Genomic DNA, 23,104 nt, shown 5'->3' with positions numbered 1-23,104 from the left:
GCTTGCCATACACTCTCTCTTACTCTCTGTCTCACTTGTTTCATCTTGTAAACCCTTCCATGCCATCACCACAAATTCTGTGAGGTTATTTTGACCTTGCTTATGCAGTCATTCAAATGCATGAGCTTTAGTTCCATTGGCAAATAGGGGAGCCATCTACTATCTGGAACAAACACATTTTATGAACTTTTAATTACTTGCGGTGCTTCAGAATGTATTTATATAGTTGAGAAAACTTGTCTAAGGCAAACAGAATGCGATAGTTTTGCTATCAGCAACAGCAACGTTCAAACAGAGCGTGCACTAGGAGAAATGGGCTTGTGCATGCTCTTGCAAGCGTTAATAGGTGTACCTTCCTGGGAGCGGGCACAGGGCTGTACATGTGCTTTTTTTAAGTGGAGAGGGCGTGTCTTTTAGAAAATTTGCGCAAATCCTCCACAATAACTTTAAGACGTCTTCTTATCCGTGTATATTTTCATTTCTGTTCTAATCTCTTTTGTGGCTACACAAACAATTTATATATTTGGTTTAAAGCAATGTTCTGTGATAATTTGCATGATTTGGTAAATCACTTCATACAGCATATTTTCAAGACCAAAACCGTGGATACATCGATAAGAGAATGGCTTAAAAGTGTCTAAATATACTATGAGATATTTATGAACTTATTTGTGTAGGCCTGTGTTCTGAACTTGTAGAGCTGGATTTATTAAATCAGATAAAAACAACAGTGGTGGGAAACGAGCTAGTACATGACTTAGACTTAGACAACTTTTATTGTCATTTTGTATACACATAGTGTGTACAGTACATAATTAGTTTTGTACAGCTTTCAGACAGTAAATGAGCAGCAGCTTAGCAATGAAATTAGCCTTTATATTTCCTAAAGTGCAGCAGTGATCAAATGTAAACAGCTAGTGAGAAAAAAACATGGTGCAAAATGTAAAGATATGGAGGTTCAAAGCATTTCAAGACATACATGGTTATGTAATCTATTTTCCCCATCCTGTATTACCCTAAAGTATTGCTTCGAATTTATAAAAAGCTACATTTCATAGAAAATCTTTCTCTCTTTCTTTACCTCTCTCTCATGTATATATATATATATATATATATATATATATATATATATATATATATATATATATATATATATATATATATATATATATTTTATTGCTAATTGACAAATTAACATTTTTATATAAAGATGTCAGATTGTGGACAAAGCTAACTTCTGCAGTGCCTAAATGTCAGGATGTTCAACTGAACAAGAAACAGCACATACCAGTGTTCAAACTCAGTATTAAACCCACACTCAACACCACACCTTCATAACAATCCACCCACTCAATGCATATTTTGTCTAATAGTAGTAATATAGTTGAAGCTATAATTACTAAGAGCAGTATTTACCCTTAACATTTAGCACCAACTGAGCCACTTTACCTTTGAAATCATTAAAGGATTTAAGGGTAGGGCTACACAGTATTAGAATTTCATCATCACGACTTGCAATACTCTGTTATTTTCTGAAATATTTGGTGTATGCACAATAAGATACCATCCAAGACTCCATCCAACATGACCAGCCAACAGCCAAAGTGCATATTAATGACAATGTAACAAACAGTTAATGTGCATGCTGCTGTTGAGAGAGCAGAACTACATCTTAAAAACCCTCTATCAGCTTCTCTTCTTAAAATACCTTACTTAAGTCTGCTAATGTTACAGAAGGCCCCTTTTAAAACAAAAGCCAGATGTTTTAAAATGCAGAGTATGTCTGAGACTCATAAAGAGGTGCTGCCAAAATTTCATCGCACTGACTCATGAGGAGCATCATAGCAGTGAAAAAATGACAAACGTGTGAAATGTAATAATTCTATGACGATACTCAGTCCTATGCAACACAGTTTGAAGGTTTGCATGGTCAATGGTAAAAAAAAAAAAGCATTATTTGGTATGCTATACATTGAAAACTGATTTCAAGAAAAACATCCTAACCAGCCCTTTTCAGCAACTCAGACTAAATTCCCTGTTACAGGTTGAAGAAGGCTGGACATAATTACACACCTCATTTAAGGCTGTTTTAAGGACATGAAACAGGTCCAGTTGATGTCTTAACGGATCGTGGCTTCTACAGTATAAACTGGAAGATAAACTTTAAACCTAAACCAAAAAATAAAACAAAAAACATGAACTAAAAGTGAAAAACAATAAAAGTGAAAAACAATAAAAGATACATTTTTGTTTGGCATTTATGGAAGAGGGAAACACATTTGTTTCAGCTGTTTGTTTCAGCTGCCTGAAAGTAGGAAAGAAATGGGAATAAAGAGAGCTAGAAATACCTCTGATATATTGTTACTGTCATGTAAATCTACAGTATCAACAAGCAAATCTAGCATTGACATTTTCATACATTTTTTCATTTCATGCAAAAAAAACTGTTTAATTAAATACCCCATTCAAATCTAACTCTGACTTGTGTGTTAAATGTTGCTTATCAATTGGAGGAAATTATTACCGTCATGATGGGATAGCTAATCTACATGCCATCGAAGTTAAATGCTTTTATTTTTTTTTTAGAATAACCAGATGCATGTGGGTAGGTTTACACAACATTTCTGACATGGTTTACAAAACAAAAAACTGTTTAATTGAGTCAAGTTTTACTTAGCCTAAGTAGTAAAAAATTACATTAAAACTGTTAAAAATACAATTAAAAGTTTTAACTGGCTGTTAAACTTATTAAGTATTTAAGGCAATTATAAATCCCTTTCCAGTAGTATAGAATTTTTGGACTGTATATGTCTATTTGTTTCTGAATAAAGGCATCATTAAAATCATAGATGGATTGATCAGGTTTCCTCTGATTTCTGGTTTTCTATATATCTGACCGGCCAGTTTATATTGTTTTGTTTCCCTAAGGGCCTTCACATCAATTTGATTTTAAAAAAACAACAACAACAACAACAATGAACAGCAGGTTCCCTAAAAATCTTAAACAGAACCACAGAAATCAAATTACAGATTTATTAACTACTGCTATTCTTTTTGCTGCAGCAGCTGTAATAAAGCCTTTGCAATAACCTTTTTTTTTAAATAGCATTGGAACATTTCTTTGCAGAAATGTCTTAGATCAGCCAGAGAGGAGTGTTTTCGATTGTGAACGGCCTGTTATAAGTCATCCCAAGGTATCTCAATAGGAGTGAAGTCCAAACTTTGACAGAGGTGGACCAGCCTGCGTGCTTTGGATCATTTGTTCTGATGCATAAATAACCCATGTGTGTTAATCCTAAAATGAGGAACTAGCTGCAGGATGTTCTCCTAAATATTCCAAGGTGGAGAGCAAAATTAGTGGTTCAGTATTTGAACCAGGAAGACTGCCTAGATTCTCCCACTATCAACATCATGATATTTCATTTACTTGATTTAAAATCAGATTTAATATAAAGCAAACATTTCAGCGTATTCAGCCTTTGTTTCATGAGTGCAAAGTCTTGATTAGCAATATGTTATCTATAAAAATAGAGTACCACCTTTCATATTGGTCAGCAATGGTTTTGGCCACCTAACTCGCCAATGAATTTTGGTTTTGCCCAGTCTATTCCTTAAACTCCTTTTGATATTTTTCCATTTTGAACCAGGTAATGAATTTGAAAAAGATCTGTTGCCCTTACTCTGGTTGATTGTTTGGTTTTGTATAGCCACTGTTTAAACTAATTTCCTTAAACTAACAAATTGGCAAAAAGTCAGGTTTCATTGGAAACTGTGTTGACAAGTCGAAACTGCAGCGCAAGCATTGACTAAAGCCAGGCTTCCCTTTAAACAACACTCATTCCTTTACCTCTTCCAAAACTGTCAGTGGCCTAACATGCAGCTTATTTGTATTCCAGCTCCCTATGCTCTTAGGAAAGTGCTTACTGCACACACCTGGAATTTACCCAAACAGCTCTCTGACAGATCAAAGACAAGCTTTACAAACCTGTGCTTCCAGTGTAATGAGAAGGAACAGTAGCACTATATATTGTCATTGTTTACAGGAAAGGCAGGTTTGAAACCAGCGTGTATGTAGCTCATATTACACAACATAAACACACTTCAAAAAATATATATATTACATAAAGGCATGTAAAACATGACAAATGCTTATTTCTAAGCTTTCTTTCTCCTCATTGTGCTTCGTACTCGTCATTTTTGACATGCTGCTTAGATTTACCCTCTTTCTTTATCCTCTAGCAACCAAATTTAAAAAGCACATTTTCTAATCATCCCTGCTAACTTTAATGCAAAATCACTCTGGTATTGTTCAGAATGAATAGGCCTTCTTTTTACAGTGTGCTTAAGGTGTGTGTAGCTTTGTATTTGTGTGGTTCATCAGCGATCACAAAGTCTGGGTTTAAATGCTTCCTGTGCTGGAACACTGTGATTAGTGGAGTGACAAGTGGAGGGATGCCTCCTAAATGGGAGCTAGCTTTGCACGCGAACACAAAAGCATGCTATGACAACCAAAGATTCCTCAGTCTAAGGTTGGGTATTTCACTCACGCACATTTCATCTGCTGCCCTGCAGTCTTTTTTTGTCATGTATCTTAATAGGAAAAAAGAAACTGAAATGTAGAGTTTTTAGAGTCAATATAAAAAATTGTCTCTGTATCAAAAAGAACAAAATCTTTCTAGAGACAAAGGTTACAACAACAACAAAGTAAATCACCATGGGAATAAGTCCCTTGCAGTTTTGGAGTTAGAAAGAGTGTTATTCAGGGTTACTGTAAGTCCATTCTCCATGGTCAAGAGCACAGAAATAATCCACAGACAAAAAGTCTTATACAGCTGCCTCCCATCAAATGCTGGAGCTGTGACAGGACCTCGTCACTCTTTCCAGAAGTCTGACCTAATGTCCATCACATGTCAGAAAAGCTAAAAAAAGAGAAACACTTCATTCGAGTCTGAAGCTACTGATTACTTTATGGAATCATTTTGAAAGTCTGAAGTGGATTTAGATGGAGTTTGTTAAGTGATCAACTTTTTTTTTTTTGTGCCTCAAAAAAGCTATTTGTTCAGGCCATAATATTAACAAAGTTTGCAAAAGCTGGTAAGTAGTAATTTTTAATAAAATAACCTGAACTAAACTCTTTGATAAAGCCCATGGTTTCATTTGTTCTCATGTTGTTTGGTCAGTTTGTAATTATGTGATTTATAATTGCAGAGAGGGAACCAGCCATGAGGATGTTTTCTTAGAACAGCTGATGCCTTCTAAAAACTAGTATTTCCAGGAATTTATCACATTTTTAAAATGTTTTCCTTCTTTTTTATAATCATGTGAAATACTGGAGACGCCTTTGTAGACTAATAAAGTTTTAAAAATACCTCACAAATGCGAGAGCCAAGGTGAAGACATTGTGAGTTACTACTTTTGATTTTTCCTTTACAACAGGTCCCTGGGCAGTAATTACATTTCAATGAAACTTTCAATTAAAAGAATACTTAGCTGAATATTTTATTGAGTATCCAGTAAAAGTCTCCTCAATAATCACTTCTCACAAATAGCACTAGACTAATTTAAGCTCTGTTATTTGTAGTTGGTACCTATAAATTAGATATTTTGTTCTTTTGGGGGTTCACAAAGTGCCTAATTGAAAAAAAATAATAATAATAATATATATAGTTCTATTTGTCTATATCCATTATGACTGTTTTACCTTTCAATTCAGAGATTTTACTTTGTTTTTTCTCTAAAATAGATGTGTTTTTGTTTGTCACCATGTCTCCTCCTGTCTGACTTATGATATTGCTGCCATATTGCATAGGTCCAAACCAAAAAAGACAGGGGTCTATCTGTGCGGTCTGACAAGCCTCATCCATTTTCAATGAGCTCTAAGTGGCACAGCTTCATAAGATCCCATTTTCCTGTCAAATCGCCTGCTAAATTGTGTTTGGTGTATTCAGGCCTTGAATTTGTAATTTAAAATGCTGGTGTACAAACGGGGACAAAATGTTTTGAGAGAGAATTGGCCTCTGAGGAGATGACTCAATTGAAAATTTCAAGTCAACAGTTGTGCCTCATAAAAAAGTTAAAAAGCCTAATTATGTTAATAAATACTTTGGCACAAGAGAAAAAGAAAGAATGCTTAACAATGTGGTTTGTCTTATATTCAAAGCCAAGTATCAGGTACAGCCCATTTTCGGTAAGCCAGAGATGCAATATGCCCTGTAGCAATTTCCAAGTACAGTACCTTCTCACACAAATGTACCGCTGGAGAATAAAAAAAAAAATTATTAAGTTCTTCAAAGATCTGTATTTTGTTATCTTTTTATTTACTGAAAAAAAAATCCCCTATTGTCTAAGGGTGAAAAAGGATGACAAATGAAGCACTATTAGGACATTAGGATATGAAAATGTTCCTCGTCAGTCCACTAACAAAATATGCACGTGGAACAAGTAGATTCAATTCTAAAACAATTGTGAAATGGCGCAGGAGGCTTATAACTGTAATGACAAATTAATTTGAAAAGTACATCTTAGCATGATGCAACTGTGAGATTTTGGCCAGAACATATGAAATGAAGATATATTTAAGATATAATGGGTGATATTTTTAATGTTTGTTAATACTTTATAGGACAAAAGAGGCATCCGGTTACTCAACCCCTCTGACATTATGACATCAATGCCTTATGCATGCATCTCTCAAAGAGACCATATACCACAAACTGAGTCAGATACATTGCGCCTCCTTAAAGCAATCATCAACATCTAATATGTTTTAACAAATTCCCTAAACACTGAACAAAAGAAAAATGTTAAACAAGCTCGGGCATAGCTTAGTCTACAGTACTTGCTGGTTTACTGACTCTGCCAGAGCGAATTACTGTGAACCACAGTTCATGTCCATGATTAGCCCAATGTCCATATCCACAGCTTGAGAAGTCATATCATAATTCTTTTTGTCTGATGTGGAGTGGTTGGGGGTGACCAGTGGGTGGGGCCTGTTCCTTCTGTAAAACTCTCTTTTTGCTGTCTCCACCATGTAGGACCTACTCTTGCTCCAAGTGCTTTGGACGATATCCGGTGTTCTGAGTTGTCCACTGCTTGCCCATCTAGTTAAGCGAGCACCTGGCTATATCATTATTTTGCTGGATTTAATCCAAAACAGGTCAGCCAGGTTTCAGGATGTCCTGCAGAATAGGCAAGGTTGTCCTAATCACGAATCTACAAATCCAAATTTAACTTCACCATGCTGCTGTTTCGCACATGACACCAGAAATCACTTCTTCTCACACCGTTTGATGTTTGTCATTACATGTTGGTCACAAGTCTCTCAACTGAGCAAATTTTATTATATTTGCTTTTGCTTGGAAAACCTCATCAGGACATCCAGACATTATGCACACATCAAGTGATTACTTACAACAAACTGAGTCCGATACATTAAATCCTCTTTTTGCTGTGAGTTTCAGTTGGATCACCTTATCTGATAGTCACAGATGCCATTCTTTGTGATGTGCTCACCCAACACTATTGTGCATGATCTTTGCTGCACATGCACACGTTTAATGTTCATCTCTCAGGTGCGCTCATGTAGCCAGTAGTTGTAGCTCATCTGCTCTCACCATAGTTACCATATTTGCTTTCTTCTCTCTCCTCTTCTCATTTCAGATAAGAAACAATTTGCACTCCACTGGCCACTGGGTTCAGGGCATTTGCTCTGCAGTTGTTGGTCAAAGCTTTGTTGGCAGAGTTGGTGGGTCTAGTCTTTCTTTCGTTGTGAGCAGTATATATGCAGCCTACGTGCAACATGCTAAGAAGCAAGTGCTAATCAAGGCCTTGCAAGTAAGAGAAAGATCAGAAAAGAGGAAGAGGTTGTGGGTGCACAAAAACTTTCCTGAAAACAATGGGTTTTAGAGCACAGCAGTGTGGTCCTTGCATCTGTTTAAAAGACCCATTATGCTCTTGCTTGATTTAGAACCAGATTATGAATTCCATTGCATGAAATAGAAATACTTACAGCATTATCCCCAATTCTAACATTTTTTAAAGAAACTTAACCTTAAATAGTGGAGACGTATTTATTGATTTCTTTTGGGCTTTTTTGTTGATGAAAAGTGTTTTATAATATTTCAAACACAGTGACTACTGTACACTTAATATAATACAAAAGTCAACACAGACATTGCAAGATTGAGATAATGGAATTGTGACGACAAAGCAATGTAATGATCATCATTTTCCTAAATAAAAATTCTGTTAACATCACTCCTGAAAATCCAGCCTAAATAACCCCAAGACTTAAAATATGTTCTTTTAATATTCAATGGTGTTGTACCATTTTTTTTTTTCAAATAAGCCAAAAAACTGCACTTTCAAATATTTGTTTCAAAGTTCAGTTAAACAGAAACATCCCCAAAAGAGTAATTTCAAAGTATCGCCAGTGGCGTCAGAAATGATTGACATTTCATCTGAACAAGCTGAGCTTTCATGTCCACAGGCTAAAATATTCGATGAGACTCTCTCCATGTTGCAAGAAAGTTTATGCTGGCATGTGTGCTCTCAATAAGCTACAAAAAGGCAGTAGAAGGTCTTAACACAAGGAGAAAAGATGAAATACCCATTGGATAATATGGGTTTGCTGCGGTTAGTCCTCTCATTATCCTGTGTGTGGTCAAGACAGTAATCTCTACAGTTGTAACAAAACTAAATCCACAATAATCAACCATAGTATTAGGTTCACTGTTAAATTTCTTTTAAACACAAGTTATAAATCTGTCAATTAGATGGCAACAAATCAAGGGCTCCAGTCATTTAGACATGGTGATGATGACCTGATGATGAGTTTATACATAAGAAAAGAGGTTTAAATATATTTTAATTTGGCACAGTTTTAGGTGCTGATCAAGAAGAATAATGCCTTTTGATGTTAGATAGGCCGGTTGTTTGGAGATCATATCAGTAGCCTAAATAAATAAAATTGATGAAACCAAGGTTTGTGGTACATCACCTGTAAAGATAAAACATATTAACTCTGAAATCAGAAGGGTATAGAGCAGCAGAACTTCAACCAAGTGTTATTCCTGTCAGCTAGTAATCTAAAATCTAGACTACGATTCACAAAGGCTCTTGAAAGTCTTGATTCGTGGCTATTCTTTATAGTCAGAGTATGTAGTAATAACATCAGAGTACAAATCCACCTTGCTTTGTATTAAGATATTCTGTTGGTGGTTGTGTTACAGCGGCATTATTAATATTTTCTTAGCACAATTTATCTGTGAGGATTTTAGCATTTATTCACACTGCCATATAGGCCCCTCATAGCTAATGAAAAAAAAATTATTTTGTCTCTGTGAGCCATCTCTGCCTTAATTTTTTCATATGAAATTGTCCTGAAAAGCTACCATCCTACAGCTTTTTGATTTATCCATCCTTAATAGTAGCCTAGATTTGATTTTGGTAGCTGAATGACACACTGATGAGATAATTTGGTTATTATATTCATGTTGTTGGAATGGGGTGTATTCAAAGGTTGCAGGTTGATAGTTCTTGAAGACTAGACTTGGGAATCCCTGTCTAGATCATTTCTATGGAACCAAGATTTTCTGATGCCATGTGTTCTGATATAATTCCCCAAATCTTTATAAGTAAAATTACTCCATGCCCTTACAGATCCTTCCTCTTATTTCTTCTTATTTCCTGCAAAATATTTGACATTTCATCAAAAAAGATCCACAGATACTAAACAGCATTATCTCACCAACCACACGATCCCTGTAAAGTAGAGGTGAATTTACCAACTTCACATCTTTACAAGTTTGGAAAGACTTTTTATTTTTCTGACTTTTTTCTGTTGAATCTCATGAGAAAAGAGCGACGTTCCTACCAATGTTTGCTGTTCCCTCCACATGGTTAGCTAACCGGGTTTAGGAGTTTTGGATCTCCCTTTTTAACAACAGTGTTCATCTTGCCTCTTCTCCATTAAGCCTGACTATTTCGGTGGTAATATTTATTTTAGATAAGACATAAGAAACCTGGGCTGGTTCCTCCCTCTTTTTTCAGCACAAAAGTAAAATATATTTTTTTAACTTGAAGAACAATCCCCGTAAAGGTCTAACTATCTGGGTGGACAGGAAACGGGGGTTACTAGAACTGACTGGAGAACTGTTAATGGCTCTACTACCATACTTGTTGTGTCTACAGTTGCCTGACCTGCTTGTGATTTTGTCTGATATGTCCCTTGTCTGTGTTGATGATGTAAGAACTAAGTGTAGCTTCTTGGTATAAAACAGTCCCTTCTTTCTCTTTGGAAAGCTGTACATTTTTAAAAAGGTTGCAGGATTGTTAGTGGACTGGCCCCAGACGACAGTTATAGTACCTTTGTAAGTGCTTCTTTGACTGTCTTTGATTAGTTGTGAATCTTGTGATGTTTGGGCACCATTGCAGCATAGTAGCAAGATGCTATGGAAGAGGGACATGAGGTTGTCTGCACAGCAGTTGCGCAAGGAAAAAAGGTTTATCCCTTAGCTTTTTTACCTGCTTTGTTATCTTTTTCTGTATTTTCTTGCTTTGTTTTTCAACCACTCTGAGGACTGGCTGTTGTCATTTTGTTGTTTTGCTCTGTCTCTGTATAGTCATAGCTTTTGCTACCACTATACAGAGACATACGATTAAATTGACAGATAGCTGTAAGCCCTATGACAGTTTAGCGTGTCATATTCCCACCACTAAATGATCGTGTATGAACTCGTCCCTTAACACACTCAACTCGCAGTTTTCTGTTGATCTGTGCACAACTGTGATGAGTGATGAAGGACTCCACACTCTCACCAGGCTCCTGGCACCTCTGGTTTGTGTGTGCCTGTTTTGAAAATAACATTCTCAACATGAAATCTTTAAGTGCATTATGGGACTTTTTTGGGCCTCAGTCAACGACAAGGTTTTTAAAATATCCACCACCTCATAACTAGCTGCATACCTGAGGCTAAAGCTAGAAACTCCTAGTATTTATCAAGCCTAGATGCTATTCCATAGCATTGAACTTTGCTGAAGTGTAACCGGTCTGGCGCTGCTAACTGGGTCATAACAGCTTTAAAGCGTCCTGTTCATTCATCTTCATGTTCTTTCTTCTGACAACGTGTTAGGTTAACTGCCTTTTTTGTCAATGTGATATGAGAGACACAGTTGACCCAGAGTAGTGCTTTACTTGTTTTATTGTAACACAGCTTTTCCACATACATAGATGTCTACGTGAACCTTTTCTACCCAATAGCTCCACCTTATCAAATAGCTTTTTGATTTTTCAGGTTTTGTCTGTTCACCAATGTTTTCTAACAAACCTAGATGCCTATAAAGAAGTTATTGAAAACAAAGGCAGGCCACAGTTTTTTATTATTTTTAGTTAAAATTCATGTCCTGTTTTTCTTACGTTGTCGTAATTTACTACAACTACTGTGCTACTCTGTGTGAATCATTAAGGTTAGTACTTGTAGAATGGCAATGAGAGAAGAATATCTAGAGGTATTCATATTTTTGAAGAGCCCTCTACTTTAGAAATTGACCATATCAGGGCAGAAACCTTATTGATGTAGGAGCCGAGTTGTGTTCCTTATCAGCTCTGGGAAGAGAACAGCAAATCCCAGCAAGCAGGGACATGAAGAACTCAACTATGTATCATAATAGCATCTTTATCTTCAACAAAGAAATCTATCATGACATTTCATCAAACCTCTTGAATGACTTTTGATTGTGTGACAAACCAAAATAAATTTTGAATTACTCAGTGATTAAATAGCAGAGGCTCCCACACATAGAGAGGATGTTTACTTTTATGCCTAAGTAAAAGGGACATGTTGTCACCATCACCAAGGTGATAGATCACAGATTTCGCAACTCTTTTTTTGTATTTTTGGCTCAATGTGAGCCTTTGTCCTAAGGCTTAACAGTGAGGGCACTGTACAAAATATTCTGGGGAGGGGGAAGCATTTTATGAGCCAAAAAAAAACATACTCTTCACTCAGCATGAGGAATGCAGACTATTGTCCATCAGACCTGCTTAAAAGTATCTGCACAATCAGAGGGGCGGGGGGGGGGGGGCATAAGCATAAGTGACCACAGTTGAAATGCATTATCCAAGTTAGAGGGGATTCAGGGAATTTGGTTTTTTGAGCCTTCTGCATCTCTCGTCAACATTTGTTGACGAGAGTGGTAACGACCTTTGCTCTTTAAAGTTAGGAAAAACTGGAAAGGCCAGACTTCATGGTAACCCATGTTCCTGGTATCTATACTGGTACTGTTTACTGGAAAGTCTGCCTTTGTGTAAAATCCTCAGTCTCCTCTCCAGGATTATACACAGAAGATGACAAATCTGTCAACACATGTTTTAAAAGGCAGATGAAATTTGGGGCAATCGTTTTTCTGACAGTGGCGCCTTTATTTTAAAACATGGTGTTGAACAGTTGTGGGTTCCTGTGTGTCAGTGCCTGCAGCCTGAAGTAAATACAGTATCTCCCAGGCATTCCAAATGTTGACTGAGTGTCCTCAGAGTGCAGCAATAAATTCTCCAGGCAAATACACACATCTGAGCGTTAGATTCTCTTTCATGGTCATCTTCTGTGCAATCATGACATGAGTGGGAAGGATGTTTTAAGAGAAATACTGGACATCTTTTTAAGATAATATTCTAAGCTGAAAGAAAGACGATAAAGAAGTGTCTTATATTTTTTTCATAAAGGTTAAAAAAAAATCCACTGGAGTTTTTTTCCAAGTTTGAAGATGTTTCGCTTCCCATCCAGGAAGCTTTTTCAATTCAAAATGTCAGGCCGCCACTCCTCTAAATTATTATTTGATTATCTCTATTTAATTCACAACTCGAGCTTTTAAATCCCTCACACATGAAGATCACATGAAGTGTGCATATTAAGCAATACAACTAAAATTCAAAGAGGGATCCTAAATACTAATGGCATGTTTTTAAAGTGAGCAAATTTGGGGTCTAATCAAAGTAAAACAGAACAGCTTTAAACAAAGAACTATGCAAACACCACAGGGGACTCTGAGAAATAACCCAACAAAACATGACTAAAAGCCTAAATACTACCGTCACGACACCCCTCTAAACGTGACCCAAACCCTCCCCTAAAGAATGATCTAAAAAATTGAGACTTGTCACACAGTGACAAAGAACCCAGTTGTCAGTATTGCAAAGCTCTTGTGATGTCTTGTAGAGACAACCAGAAGATTAATCATCTCTCTTGCATGCCACCAACCACCATTCTTTTGGGGTAGACTGACAAAGGCGATTCCACACAAAAAGAACCTTGGTAGTAACTAAGAGGATACAAAATGATCTGTTCAGATGAAACAAAAATTTTAGTTTTTGCCAAGGGCCTTTTCTGAAAAAAACCCTCAAACACTAATCATCCCCATCAATAATTCTATTAATACAATAAAGCAAAGTAGTGGCAGCATAGTAAATGAGGATCTTTTACTGGCTGGTGTGGAAAGAGATTGAGATGACCACAGCCAAATATAAAAATATTCAACGAGAAAAATTGATTGTCCATTTTGCAACATAATAATCTCAAGCACACTGACAAGTAAAAACAAGATTAGATTAGATTAGATTAGATGAGCTTTACTGATTTCACAGCGGAGAAATCCACTCGTCACATATTGGCATAGTAATTAAAGAAGGTGCAAACAAGGAGGAAAAAGGTGCATTAAGAAGAATAGACTATATATATATATATATATATATATATATATATATATACATTATATCCAGGTATATACAGTATATCCAGATAAATAAGGATTACGGTGCAAGTGTACATGTATTGCACACAATGATAAACAAAATTAAATTAAATTAAGAAATAAAAAATAAAAAGATAAAAAAAAATAATACAAGGTAGTAGCACAGAGGTTTGAGGTGACATATGTACAATCCAGATGGCTTATATACAGGTGGATTTACTTTAACGTTAAGTGTAGTAGGTGATGAACAACGGTGAGGTAGTGGTTTGATGTGTTAGATGTTAAATTTAGTCTTTTTGAGGCCAATGTTGATACTTATTATTTTGACATCCCCTAAAATATTATGATACCTTAGGGCTGATTCTAATGATCAGTATAGCTTCTTATTTCTCGATTTACAAAACAAAAATGGCCCACTGATAACAAATGTTACAGCTACAAGTTTCAGTTTTAACAAAAAATGGACAATTCATTCACAAACCAAATAAAACATTAGCAAAGGACAGCAGTTGGATGGAGCATCAATGCATGTCTTTCACCTGATCTCAAGGTATTGCTGCAGAATGCACTAATGAATCTGCTGAAATGTGCACATACTGTATCAAGTGATACAAGAAAAAAAAACAAACACTGATATCAGTCAAAAATATCAGCCAGCAAATGTTTTGGTCAATCTCTATAGGTAGGGAGTTGGAGTTTGGACCACAAGTCATGCCCATTTAACCTGACTGTATGTTATATCTTCTGCAGGGCACAATGTAAAAACTTTCCCAAAAACACCTGAAACCAGTAGAACTATACCAATTTTAGGTTAGTAGGGGGGTGGTCAGGACAAGGCAGCTAACCTAGCCTTATTCTAAAAGCACACTCTTTGTGATTTGTAAAATATTACTGTACAGGTTAGTTTCTAAGGGTTATACATACAATCACTGCCAAAATAAGTCTTTTATTTAACTAACTTAGAATAAGATGGCACAAAATATCCCTAGTCTTTATTCTAATGTTTATTAAAAGTCACAATTGGCATCTAAATACATAGTGGATGAATCCAATACCTGTGGGATCGTTTGTATTTTTTGGTATTTGACAGCTATCAAGGGGGAAATTAGCCCAATGATTTATTGAAAAACACAATAGATAGAGTACATCTGCTTACTGGGTCCAAAACATAAAAGAAAACAAAATCCTATGTCCTTGTGACATAATTCAAATAAGACAAAATAGGTATGATGTGTCTGACAGTTATCACATTCATTTTTAAGAACAGATTGCTCATCACAAAGACTGTTACATTTATTCATGTAAGCAGTACTGTCAGATTACCATCCTAAAGAGCATTTAAAAAGCTAATCCACATGAAGGCTTACTACTAAACCACTGATATGTAAAATGTGTGATTATTGCGCTTTCACAGAGAAAAGCAAACACTTACTGCTTCTTCTCTGCAGGGAGTGAAAGATAATTTGGAGCCTTTGCCATCCACTTAAAAGCTCCCCTGCATTCAATTTAACAAGCACATAATGTGCTGTGATTTGTGAGGGACATTACAGTTAAAACATGCATATTGGCAAATTTGCTGGGGTTTAGACCTCTGTATGTGTTCAAATTTTGCACTTCCCAGCCAGGCAATAATGAGGGAGTCTGTACAAGGAAGCCAACTGCTTTCTTTGATTTTGTGTCTTCTTATTTGACTCTTTTTTTCTGTCTTTTTCTAATTAGAATTTTTTCCAACTGTGTAGGCTACATAAACAATTTTTTAAAACTAAAATCAAATGAATGCATCGCATGAAAATTCTTAAATTACAGTACATAAGAGCTTTCCAAACCAAAATTGTTACCCAATCAACTTTCTTTGCCATTAGATTTCATTTTTAGGCTATGCTCTGATACTCCATGCAGTTGTTTTTCATGTTGATACCACAGGTTTCATGAGTATAAGTGACTATTATGGAGTTTTGCTCTTTCCAGCGCAGCACTGATTAAGTGGCTGAAAGACTCACCCCCTGCATGGTAAGGCTCTTACACCGCAAGAGCTGATCTTAATGGATAACAATGAGCTGTTCAGATGCTGACAGCAGCTAAATATACTCCATTCTGTCACAACACATTTATTATATTAGGAGATGTACTTCCATCAGTTGTAATAAATAAAATAAAAAATGTCTGTGAACATGTGTTTTTCAAAATGATAATGGAATGTTCACTATGCAATGGGATTGAGGGGGTGTATTTGTTAGCTCTTCATCCCTTCAAATTTAGGGTTTAACAGAGCATTGCAGCAGCATGCACCAATTATACAATTACATAAGTTGCTGAGGGGCAGTAAGCTCAAAATGTCTTTAACAGGCAGAGAACCGCAGTGGAGAAAACATGCCTAGCATGTCGCAACATATGCTTCCTCTACCTGTCTGTAGTTGTAGGATCACTGGAAAACTAACCCAAGATGATTTACTGAGATAGCATGAGTGTTTTTCCATGTTATTGACTTTTTTTTCCCACGCTTAAATGTGGAAACACGTATTTACAAGCTCCACAAATTTTTAAAATGTATAATAATGTATAATTACCTCTGATTAAATATGTTCTCTGTAAGCATATACATAAATATGCTCAAAATAAAATCTTTGACAGAGAACTTTAATAGTGTACAGTTTTACACTATTGCAGTGCAAACTTACACTGTTAAAGTGTAAACTTTGATAGTTTACTTTTAGATGCAATCATTTAAGTAAGTCTGAGTGTTTACAAAGTAGGGGCACATGGCTCCCTGGGAGCTGAGAGATCCTCAGAATTTTTTTTATATACAGACAAAAATGTGCTGTTTCTATCATCAAAAGTTTGTTGAAAACTTTGCTGTTTAGTCTGACTATGGTCATTTTGATACCATGTTAGGTATTATTCTTAATAAATGTTAAAATCAGTGAATAAGTATACACATAGGAAAGACATTTTAAATATATATATATTCTTATATATTTTGTGGCATCACCTGTGAGTTTGCAAAAAGGGGCCCTGATCAGAAGGTAATAGTGTTTCGAGTGCTACAGTTCTGTGTCTATGTAACGCTGTAGCCTGGAGACTTAAATTTTTAAAATGTCTTTCATTCTATTCCAAAGAAATTTTTCTATTATTGTTTGAACACCTTAGCAAAAAATATTGACTAGCTGGTGAATTGACATGATAGTGGACATATTTTAAGCCTTTCATTATCACCCCTCATTTAAGTAGACCCATCAATGATGCATTCCCTGTTCTGTCAAAAAAGCACCCATTCTAGTCAGGTTCCAAAAGAGTCAGCTCCATTCTAGTGATAATTTCCAGCAGATCTGTGGTGCAACAGCTTGACTGATTATTTTACAAAGGATGATGAAGTGGACATGGAACATAACCAGCCTTATACTGTATTTAATCCATGTTTCAAGTCCCCCTGGTAAAGGTTCCTCTATAAGGCATGATACTACCACCAACATGCAAGACAGTCAGTTTAGTAATACAAAGAGTTAACTTTAATTTCAGCACTTTAACAGGTTTGAGCAAAAGCAAATGCTTAGAAACATTATCTAACCTCTATTTTTAACCAATTTAAAATGAAAAATACTAACTTAAAAAATCAATAAAACCTATACCCGTATAATACAAATAAAAAGGAATCAAATATAATGAAGTGACTTTTATGTCTGTGTATTGCCCCCAAATGCCAAAAAGCTTTTGACCCTAGGATTACCTTGTACAGACAGTCTGTACCTGTCTCCATATTTTGTTTAGCAACATCTTTTTTTTCTTGGCTCATGGCAAGATTCTCTTTAAATCACTTTTCTTGCTGTAAGATTTATAACAATTACATCATTCCTCCAATATTCCAAAGAAGATACACATATAAATAACCTTTGATAGTTCAATAGCCTGATATCTGTATACTTGACAGTTTGTCATGAAAAGAATAAAACACTAGTGATCTTGAAACTGGTTAAATCTATGTGTAATGGCCCCTTAGACAGTTTTTTTAAAACTGTTTTGACTCCGTGTGTGAATTCAATCAGTTAAAGTTCATCCTTTTGATCCAGATAGGTGCACTCACAAAATCCACCTTCTGACATTCTGATTTCCTTTTCATCGTTTCTCTCCTTGTAATGAAACAGAAAATACAGGTTCCAAAAGACTCAGCTCTGCATTAGTGTGCACTTGAAACAACCTGAATATATGGGTTTTTCTAAAAAAAAAAAATAATAATAATAAATAAATAAAATAAAAGGATTTACTTTGAACAGGCAAAACCCCAACTGTTTGAGTAATTCCCAGGGCTTTATGATCCAAGTAAAGCTATAACATTTGGAAAAACTGCAAGCATCTTCAGTGTGTTATCTGGTAATTACTACTTTGACATTTCCATGTGGATATTCTTTGGTCATTTATTTTGAAAAAAGTGAGCTGTCAGAATGTCTAGCAAAGCTCTCCCTAGAGAGCAAATGGTTTATGGTTTATAATCTGTAAGCAGCACTGGCAAAACAAAACTCTGTTTTTTTTATTAGCATAGAATAATGTAATTCAGTTTCATGATCTCTAAATAAATTCCCATTCCAACAATTTTGCACCAAGTTGCTACAGTGAAACAGAGCAAATAAATCAAACATATTGGACTGTCTTTTTCCACCGTATTTTTGTTAAAACATTTTGCTCCCACTTAAACAGCTGTAACTTATACAGCCTTGGTTATGACAGGACTGCAAATTATTTGAATACCACAAGTTTCAAAAGTATTTTTAAAAATTGCAGAGGCAGAGAAGGTAGGGACAACAGCCAAAGAGCACGGCTACATTGTAGTGAAATATGAAAGTCCAGAAAATCCTGAATATAAATGATCTTTGCAGATACCCCATCTATATATTTTGTAGAGCTTTAGATTCATGTGATTAAGGAGCTTTTTTCATTATACTGATCAAGCAGTGCATAATGGCCATAAAGTGAACTGTTCCAATCTTTGCTTCCAAAGCAGCCATGATATGTGAAATCAAAAACACCTTCTGAACCCTAAAGATGTGCCATCACGCCTTCATGAAAGGACAACCTGCAGCACATTCAACACATGCTTGCTTTAATTGAGATCTAAGGAAGTCTGAAGCAGAGCCAACATTTCCCCAATAGTTTAACAACACCTCCATCTTTACTTATCTGAAAAGAAAAACAGCTACTTCACATTTGAATTATATCATTAGAAAAAATGAAAAGTAATTGTGTATTTTAAACTGAAATATCAAAGAATCAAGAATTTTATTTATTAATCAATTTTTAAATACTGCAACTTGAAAATGTATTTTCAAATCATAATTCTTTATCTTAATCCATAACCTCTGTTATGGAATAAGATAAAGAGAAAAAAATGATGGCTAAGTGAATATGCAATATATTAATTTAATGAAACATAAGATTTATACCTGATTGTAGTTTTTGGGTTAAAGTAGTAAGTTCACAGTACACTGTCCAACTTTTCAATCACTTCACTAAAAATGTTTTAGTTTTGCACCCTCTTTGCACAATTTTCTTTCTTTACTCTGACACAACATGACCCTGCCTGTGGAATGTGAAAGGGATCTCCCAACGAACCCAGCACAGGATGCGTATCAGGGTTTATCCTGATCTCATGTGACAGCCTGCTATCCTCTCTATTAATCTGCTGAAAGCTCAAACTAAACATCACAGCAGGGGGGCAAGATTCCCTGCAATTATCACATTTGAGTTAAGCTGGGTCACCCACAGTAAGAGACTCGACCTATTTTGATCAAAGCGTCAGCTGAACAGCCTGACCCAATATTTTTTTTACCTAAACCACCAGCACTCCCGTTCACTCCCAAAGTGACGGAGCAGTAAAGTGGTACTCCCATGAAGTCCGACTTTCAGTAGTAAAACTTTAAGTGAAAGCATACTGTAGGTACTGTAAATGCGAGATGCTTTTTGTGTTTGACTCTGTTATTAAAAATGGTTTGGATTAGACAAACTAAATGTTTACAGTAAACTTACATCTCTCTGTTTATAGTCAAAGCCATTGAATAATAACTAAATACATGTATGTTTTTCATGATTTGCATCTGAATGCGAAAAACCAAAAAATCTAATATTTTATATATTAATATTTTATTTTCATTTTTAATTTTCATGCAAAAACTCAAACAAATGCACATATACAAATACTAGAGCCTCCATCCCCTCCCTTGCTCGCTCAAAAACAAAAATGCAAAAAATGTAAGTCCAGTTAGCTTACACATTTACACCTACATGGTCCAAATAAGGTTTCCAGATTTTTAGAAAAGTTTTCTATGATTTCCTGAGGCTGTATGTTATTTTTCTCTAACTGCACAAAACTGTTCATTTCTATGTACCATTTGGATAAAGGCAGGGTAATCGGACTTCCATGTAAGGGCAATACATTTTCTAGCCACTGCAAGAGCTATTCCAAAAAATATAGATTGGTATTTGTTCAGAGGTTCCATTTTAACATAATGCCCAATTAAACATAGTTCAGGATCTAGAGGGGTTAAGATCTTGGTCATGGTAGAAAGTAAAAAATCATACATTATAATTACATAAATAATAAAAATATGTTTTTCAAAGAATAACTTTATTAGTAAGGGAAGAGTGACTATCTAAACCAACTCTGCCCAAGAACATGGAAAAACACGGAAGGCCAAAACATAAAGAATAACATCTAAACCGATGAAGACCTTAATATTTAGATGTCTGTGTTTAGAATTTCACAATAAGAGAAGTTTGGCAATAGTTACATTTAATTAAAAGACCCCAAAGGGGCTATCTCAAATTTAGCAAAAAATATTTCAAAGAGCCCCATCTGAGGAGAATATCTTGTGGAATCAAGAGGAATATATAAAATATATCTGAAGATGCGCCTCTTTATATGTCTGAACAGCATTTCACAAATAGATATCAAAATAACCACCAAACGGTGAGGGATGTGGGAGTTTTACAGCTTGAGGACGTAAGAGGCTTAATAAAGGAAAGACAAAAAATTTTTCTCTGGAGGAAAGTCCTGAATGTCCAGTCATTAATTTGTGACCTTAAGCGCACTCAAAAAAAAAAAAAAGTTTTGGAGTGGACTAGTTCATATCTGGACATAAATCCATTCGAGATACCGTTGCTTGACCTTAAACAGGTTGTCCATGCTACGACATCTTTCGGTGTGGCGGAATGAAAAACAAATTTGAAAAGAGTATCTCAAAAGGCCTTCAAATCTGCGCAAAAACTCCTTTAAATTTATTGCCTAGACTTGATGTCAGGAGGGGCACAACCAGCTGAAAGGTTTAGGGTGTAATTGCTTTTTCAAACCAAACCAGGTGGTGGAGAATTTCTGTTTGATCTGAAACATTTAACAATCTGAGACAAAAAAAATATGCTAAAAAAATTTATACATTTTTTTTTCACATCAATAAAAGAGTGGCTTATCAAATAACTTGATCAGTCTGTTCATTTTTGATAATGAATTCTCAACAATTCTCGGTCCTGTTTTTTTAGCGTTTTAATCAGCTCTTGATACAGTTTTGATTAGTTTGCATAAACCTCTACACTTATGGAGTTTAGAAATGTTTGCAAAACCAATGTGAAGTGCATAAAAATAAATCCCGTTTTTTGTTCAATGTCAAATTATTCAAAGATATTCATTTTGTCATATTACTAAAATGGCTTTGGTATTTTATATTTATCTTTTTTTTTTTTTTTTTACAAATTGGTCACAGTGAGTCATGCATGATCTTAAAAGTGCCCAAGCTCAGACACCTTCAGAAAATTGGTTAAGTTTGCTTTAAATTGTAAATCTTTTAACATGACTCAATGTTTTGCAAGGTATGTGCAACTAGTGAATTTTTAAACTGATTATGTGAAATCAGTCTCTCTTGTAGTCCCCATGAAGTCCAGCACCGAGCCCTAAGCAGCTTTGGCTGTTGTGCCCCAGCTCATTTAACTTATGCTAAATTCAATAACTAATGCTCTTTAAAACGTTTTTGAAAAAATTTTCCACTGCAAATGCCATGGAAGCTAAGGACAGAATTAAATATAATCTTCTGCAAAGTGGTGTGTGTATTGATTTGCATTTCTGAATCCACAATCTGCACATTACATCTCAAATTCCTGCCTTTGACTGCAACACTAATCGTTGAATGTTTTTGACTTGGCATTCTTTAATGCCGTATCTAAACGTCAAGGTTTTGCATCAGAAATGACTCAAAGATTGATAAGAAAATAGTAAACTCACCCATTAAAAGAGTAACCTTAAATCATGAGCTCTTGAGGCTTCTGGAGAGATGTTTAGAAAAGAAAAAGTCCACTTCGCAATAGAAAACTTCACAATCGTCACTCTCTAGTAAACCTTACCACGAGTTTTATAACCTCTTCTGAGTGACAGGCAAAAGTGCGCTGTCAACAACTGCCCCGTCGTCTCAAGCCTCCGCAAGGTTGTTCCTCTATTTTGGAAGCGTCTGAGGTCAAAGGACAAGGAACGACTCTGTGTGCTGAATGCCTCCTGTCACAGATCATGATTGGTATGTTCTGGCTTCGAGTAAAATGTGCTAACATATTTTTTTTTTTTTTTTTTGTGCTGCGAACCTGTGCGTACAAGCAGCGTCATTCCTGTGCCCTCAAGCACATCTTACCTTTTTATGTTACCTTAAGTGCTACCTGTGTGTGGCTCTATAGGAAAGAATGCAAGCAGGTTATGGATCTCTGTGATATTAATGATGACCAGAATGACATCCTGTTTTCTTTAAATGCAAATGAATTTCCACATGATCATGTTATTTTCAATTGGCACTATACCTTTACTACATGTTGCATCATATTAAATAAAGGTAGAAGCAGGTGCCTCTGTTTGCACTCTACAGTATAGTCCACACCCATCTGGATTTACGCAAACATGCGTCATCTCCACAAGCCGGAGTAAACCATTTCCGATGAACAAAAGTGAAAAAGTGCCTCGTGTGTTTAACTCACTGAAACCTGACATATCCTCTCAAGAGTATTGAGAGTCACACGTTTTAGCAGAAAGAAATGCTTTTATGTGTGAATGGATCATACTTTAAAGTGAACACCAAGAAAAATAGATCTAAAGGGGGTTGGGTCATTATGGCACTAATGGGGTTAAACTAACAGAGGCCAAGTATCAGCATTTAATACCACACCTTGTATAATAAACATGTCAAGTCTGTTTCTAGATGACATAACCATGCTGTAAAGATGGCTGTGACATTTCCATCTAAGCACTGTGATTCAGCATGAACATACCCCTTAATCTGTTCCATTAAATTCAAATCATGTGAGTCAATGTTTTATGGAAACACCTTTGTGTCTCTGGTAAACC

At 35.6% G+C, this 23,104-nt stretch overlaps 1 protein-coding gene across 3 annotated transcripts in view; it reads right to left on the bottom strand.

Annotated features, from left to right (window-relative positions):
• Positions 1 to 22,284, bottom strand: part of LOC107086899 (neural cell adhesion molecule L1-like protein) — an 81,673-nt gene extending 59,389 nt beyond the window's left edge. For 2 of the 3 annotated variants that reach the window (XM_015378165.1, XM_015378168.1), the window contains exon 1: positions 22,004 to 22,284. The gene's annotated coding sequence lies outside the window, so the exon portion shown is untranslated. The remainder of the gene's footprint in view (positions 1 to 22,003) is intronic. The other variant, XM_015378167.1, reaches the window with a different exon arrangement.
• Between the last annotated feature and the right edge of the window lie 820 nt (positions 22,285 to 23,104).

Source organism: Cyprinodon variegatus, unplaced genomic scaffold, assembly GCF_000732505.1.
Source record: "Cyprinodon variegatus isolate N-32 unplaced genomic scaffold, C_variegatus-1.0 Scaffold165, whole genome shotgun sequence".
Lineage (NCBI taxonomy): Eukaryota > Metazoa > Chordata > Actinopteri > Cyprinodontiformes > Cyprinodontidae > Cyprinodon > Cyprinodon variegatus.
Note: the sequence above shows the minus strand (reverse complement) of the source record. Positions and strands in the feature narration are given on the sequence as shown.